We start from the raw sequence: 6000 nt of genomic DNA, 5'->3' as shown, positions 1-6000 counted from the left end.
TCGTGCTCGTTCCGGCCGGCTTGACGGGGATCTTCGTGGGAGTTGGCCATGTGTACTTCTGCTGCAGGCCCGCGCCCCGCGTACTCGGAAGGAAACTCAGTCGGAACCGAGCCCGAGCGCTGGGACGGCGGGGCAACCACAACTGACTCTAGAACTGCAACTTGTGAAGACGCGTTCTGGCGCGCCTGGGCGTGTTGCACCCAACGCTGGAGCCGCGGACGGCGGGACCGCTTGTTGCGGCGCATGACGGCGGTGTAGGTCGACACCGGAGCCGACTGCTGGAGAAGAAGAATGCCGCGGGCGCCGGCACGGAAGTGCGTAGCCCCGCGGCGGGGGAGCCCCTCGACGTCGAGAGGGGCGTCCCGAAGCCATGCCGAATCGTCGACGATGAAGGAGAGAGCGCCGAAGAGGATCTCGTGACCCATGCTCGAATCTCCACTGGACGACATGACGAAGTGATGTAGTCGCAAACTCGCCGGAAGTCGCTTAGACGTCTGCCCCACGGTGGGCGCCAACTGTCGTGGGTATAAGCCTGACAGTAGATGTGTAGGATACGAAAGGGATGGGCAGAGCCTTAGCTACGGCGAGGTTGTATGAGTTCAGGCCCCTCTACGGTGGAGGTAATAGCCCTACGTCTCAGTGCTCAGGGAGCTTGTTGTCGAGTGGAATATCGAATACAGTGAATTGCTAACCCCTGCACCAGTGGGGGAGGATGGCTTATATAGAGTGCGCTGCCCTCCACAACGGTTCGGTGCACAGGGGTGGAGTAGTGGCGAATAAATGTCTACGTTACAGGTAACGTACGTCTTAAATGCTAATTAAGGCACATGGAAACGTATGACCGTTTCCCTCCAGGGGGGTTACGATGCACAGAGTGGAATCCAGTCGGTTAGTTAGATAGACTCTGAATGCTAATCTCCGACTGGACGGTCGAGGATCTGTTACCGACTGGATGAAGGGAACTCCTTAGTTCAGTCGGAACTGACTAAGGGCCTTGTCCCTTATGAGGGGTAGTCCTTGGGTTGGACCTTTAGAGCAGGCCTATGACCCTACCCTAGGATTATAACCCCATCAAATCCCAAAAGGGATGTCATTTGGTTCATAGGATATGACTTCTTTCATTAGGTCAGAGCTAATGGTTTTTTTAGTTTGAAATGTGAAGAACGGGAGTCTATCCTATGCATAAATAGGAATCCCTTCTTGCAATTAAAAGGGTTCTAGAGGAATTCATGTTTGCATGAGTCCTATCCTATAGAATTCCTACACAATAATGTAAATCAAAGAAGACCTTATTGGGTTCATGTGAACAAAATGCTAATGAGCTGGATCTTCCCCGGATAATGTGTTCCAAGATATTAATATCTAAATATCCGCCTTTATTGTAGGAAAAAATTGGCGTATTTAGGGCTTCAAAATTTAGGCATATCTTTGTTGAGTATCTAATTAAATACTAAAAACATGGTTTAATTATATTTTCAACTCTACTCATTTCTATGACTAAAACTACATGTTCTAAAGAAAAGAAGAGTGTAATAATTAATAGGGATTGAGATTTATCTCTCAATTACATTTTGTAGCCGTCTCATTATAATCTTCTTGTATATCTTGTCATGTTCTTGCTCTGAAGTTGTACATGCGTGTATGAATCTTTCAGGAACATTTTGTAGTTTTATGTGAAATTATGCACTGTTTATCAAATTCTTGTCCTTTTTATAAAAAAAATATCATTTTTAACTTTTCTAAAAAGCATACAAGACCAAACTCTGAAATACGTAGGCAACTTTTGTAGCTTTGACTTACAATATTATAAGAAATAGTAATATTATCACTCAACAAAAAATTGTTTAATTTTGGCAATGATAATATTTCAACAATAACATACATTTAAAATTTCATTAATATATGTGTATGAATGGTGGCCATGACACCTTGGTCGCACTCCTCATCGACATCGTCATCGGTGATTGCCTGCCGCATTCGAATTGTTCAAACAATAATCTTGATCTTCGTCACGCTCACATCGTAGGTCGCATCAGACAACATCACATACTGAGTGTGCATGCTGCGGTGCGACATTATGTTGGCGCCACCCGTTCCTCCACCCCTGAACGCGGATTTGCCACCATTCTTCACCTTCTCGTCATTCTTTTTCGCCTTAAATTTTGTTGCCGGACCCGGAGTTGATCAAAGAGTCGTTGTTCACCATCGTAGATCATCGAGACTTTTAGATCGAAAGATGGATTCACCCAGGAGCTACATGTACGTATATGCAAACCTAGCACGCAAGCAACCATGCAAGCAGCTTAATTTGTGAACAGTAGGCACATCCGTAGATGTTTTTCTTGCATTTAGCTATGGGTGCTTAAGCTCCAGGGGCGTCTAGCCGATCGATGACTCACGTACCTATAGTATGGATTTTTTTGATAGAAGTTCACCATCTACGACACGCATTATATGCCGTATTGAGCATGCTCTTGCCGCTGCTCCTTTTTGTATTTTCTAATCGCAAGATACATTCATCCAGGAGCTACGTGTACATACATACAAAGCTAGCACGCAAGCAACGATGCTAGCGGATTAATTTATAGTAGCCCACAGCCGTAGTTTTTTTGCATTCAGTTGTAGGTTTCATTGTTTTTTGGTAGTAGTTCACCACCTACAACGCACATGAAATGTCGTACTGTTTTTTTATTGATTTGATAGCAGTTGCCATTGTTCTTCTTTTGTACGGGAAGTTATCCCTTTTTTCCCATCATAACCGCTGGACGCTCTTTTGTTTTCACACAAGCAGAAATAGACAACCTTTTATCTGCTGTATCAAATTGAGAGTCCAAATCCAGGATGTTTTAGATCAAGATTGCCGTTGTCATTGCTCTTCTTTTGTACGGGAAGCTGTTCTTTTTTTTCCTTGATAACCATTAATTGGATGCTCTTTTGTTGTCACGGAAGCACACTTAGAAGAATTTTTATGTGCTGAATCAACCAAGAGTCCAAGTACAGGACGTTTTAGATCAATACCGTTGTGTGTCCGCTTTTATTTACGAGCTGAGTAATGCGTAAAAAGTATATGAAGCGTCTCTACTCCCATACATGGGAGCCGTGGTGTTTATATATTGATGAGGAGAGCCAACTCTCGGTAGGTTACATGGATCGATCTTCAGGAGATCGTTGGAGATATTACAGGAGAGAGGATATATAGAGATAAACAAGATAACAACAGATTTAAACTACCTCCTCTAGAAAGCACATATGCTCCCTTGATGATTTTGATAACTCATGACAACATACATTGCCTCTTGGACTAACGCTTTTACCTAGATATTTCAGGTTTAGTTCATGAAGAGCTATGGCTTAAGGTTTATGTGGAGATGTCCCAGGATGCAAGAAAGGAATAATATTGGCTAAAGGGGAGAAAAGCTAAATTCAAGGAACCCTTACAAAAGAGAGAAGTGTCCAGGATCCCTATCTCTCAATGAGCCCTTACCGTCTGCCTTTCTTTTTGGTAATTATGCCAAAGGGGAAGAAATGTCATCAAAGCTTTCATTCAATGAACCTACTTATAGGGCAGATATATCATCAAGAAGCTTATACAAAAAGAGGGAGAAACAACATTAAGGGGAGATACTTGTATCAAACCTTACACATTAAGGGGGGAGAGATAAATGTAGTTTTACGAGGAACAAGAACTGTCTTCAAACTATCTTCCTTGGAGACACATTCTTTCATCAAATCCTATCTTCAATATGTCTTCAATTTCTTGGTATCTTTTGAAGTTCTTAGCATCTTTACAACAGGGTACTCTTGTGTTATCTAACATTTGTTTTCCCAAGTGTACTTCTATGTCAAGATGCTCAAGATTCTCAAGGTAAGTATATGCATCATATCCTTGTTGATGATGACCTCTTGTTTCTTGCACATATTGTTTGCAAGAGGGAGTCTTGATCAACATGGAAGTCCTTCATTCACATATGTTTGATTCACATAGGCAAGATCCATATGACTTGTCTTGTCCTTCTACCTTGTGTGTGCCCATGCATTCCAAAGCAACTATCCTTTAAAGGGATTGCACATATTTAGGGGGAGCTTGTACTAGTCATATGTCTGTCAAACCTGTCATGTCCTTATGAGTATCTTTATTTGAAGCTTTGATTGTATGTTGTCATCAATTACCAAAAAGGGGGAGATTGAAAGCACATATGCTCCCTTGGTGATTTTGATAATTCATGACAACATACATTGCCTCTTGGACTAACACTTTTACCTAGATATTTCAGGTTTAGTCCATGAAAGCTATGGCTTAAGGTTTATGTGGAGATGTCCCTGGATGCAAGAAAGGAATAATATTGGCTCAACCTTCAAGCTAGAAGACTCTTCATTTTACATTTGTGAGAAATCACTTTTGAGTCCATAGGAAAGACAATACTATTAAAAGGGGGTGAGGTAGTAAAATGAACTGATTGCTCAAATGCTCAAAGTTAGCCACCAAAACACTCAGACATTATTCCCACATATCCACTCTATCAAGTTCCACATTCACAAATTCGGTGTCACCAACATTGCCACATTGGACCCCTCGAGTTTGAACCTAAGACAGAATCCTAGCCATTCCCACCAAATCGGTGCAACTGTAACTGCATCGGTGCTACCGAGTTGAGTGTGACCAACATTCTGTTGCCAAGATACACAAAATAGGAATTTCCGAGTTTGAGTATGGGTGCCACTCAGTTTGGCCATCTGACCGTTAGTCACCTTTTCGGTGCCACCGAGTTCTATATATCGGTCTCACCGAGATTCAAAAGTTCACCACTTTAGTGCTAATCGGTACCACCAAATTATCAACTTCAGTTTCACCAAGTTTGCTCTTTTGTGTGTAACGGTTGGATTTTGGCCGCTGCCTATATATACCCCTTCAACCACCTCTCGTTCATGGGAGAAGCACTCAGAACACACACGTCATTTCCAGATCCATTTTCTGAGAGAGAACCACCTACTCCTGTGTTGAGACCAATATATTCCAATCCAATCATTTGAAACTTGATCTCTAGCCTCCCCAAACTGCTTTCCACCAAATCAAACTCTCCTACCCATGCATATTCTGTGAGAGAGAGATTTGTGTTGAAGAGACTATCTTTAGAAGCACAAGAGCAAGGAGTTCATTGATCTACCCCATCTATTACCTTTTGGAGGGTGGTGCCTCCTAGATTGGTTAGGTGTCGCTTGGGAGCCTCCTACTTCGTGTTGTGGAGTTGAACCAAGATGTTTGTAAGGGCAAGGAGATCGCCTACTTCGTGAAGATCTACCGTGAGTAAGGCTAGTCCGCCGTGGACGGAAGCCATGGTGGGATAGACAAGGCCGCTTCTTTGTGGACCCTCCGTGGGTGGAGCCCTCCGTGGACTCTCGCAATCATTACCCTCCGTGGGTTGAAGTCTCCACTAACATGGACGTACGATAGCGCCACCTATCGGAACCATGCCAAAAATCGTTGTGTCCACCCCTTGTGTTTGATCTCCTAAACTCTACTCCTTTACATGTGCAAAGTCTTTACTTTTCCGCTGCTATATATGTTGACTAGCATGTGTAGGGTGCTCTAGACTTGTTAGAACAGCTAGATTTCTGCCCTCCTAGAAATTGGGTTAGGCTAGAAATTTTATCATGACAAGTAGTATATTCACCCCACCCCACCCCCCCCTCTAGACAAATCTTCTATCAATCCCTCACCAGTAACCTCAGCTTGCAAGGCAAGCCTTCGGTTTAACTATCTATAGATAGAGATAAGACATGTTTCAATACCCTCCCATAATCAAAACTTTCCTAAGTTGAGATTACATTTAAAACATCAAATAACTTTGTAGGGAAAGTTTTTTAAAACCATCAGCGACTTGATCCCTTGAGTGAACAAATATGTTCTCCAAATATTTGCTTGCAACACTCTCACTGACAAAATGGTAGTCAATTTCTATATGCTTGGTCCTAGCATGAAAAACAGGATTTGCTGACACA

The sequence above is a fragment of the Hordeum vulgare genome, chromosome 4H, assembly GCF_904849725.1.
Source record: "Hordeum vulgare subsp. vulgare chromosome 4H, MorexV3_pseudomolecules_assembly, whole genome shotgun sequence".
NCBI lineage: Eukaryota > Viridiplantae > Streptophyta > Magnoliopsida > Poales > Poaceae > Hordeum > Hordeum vulgare.
The sequence above is the reverse complement of the archived record's forward strand: the minus strand, read 5'-3'. Positions refer to the sequence as shown.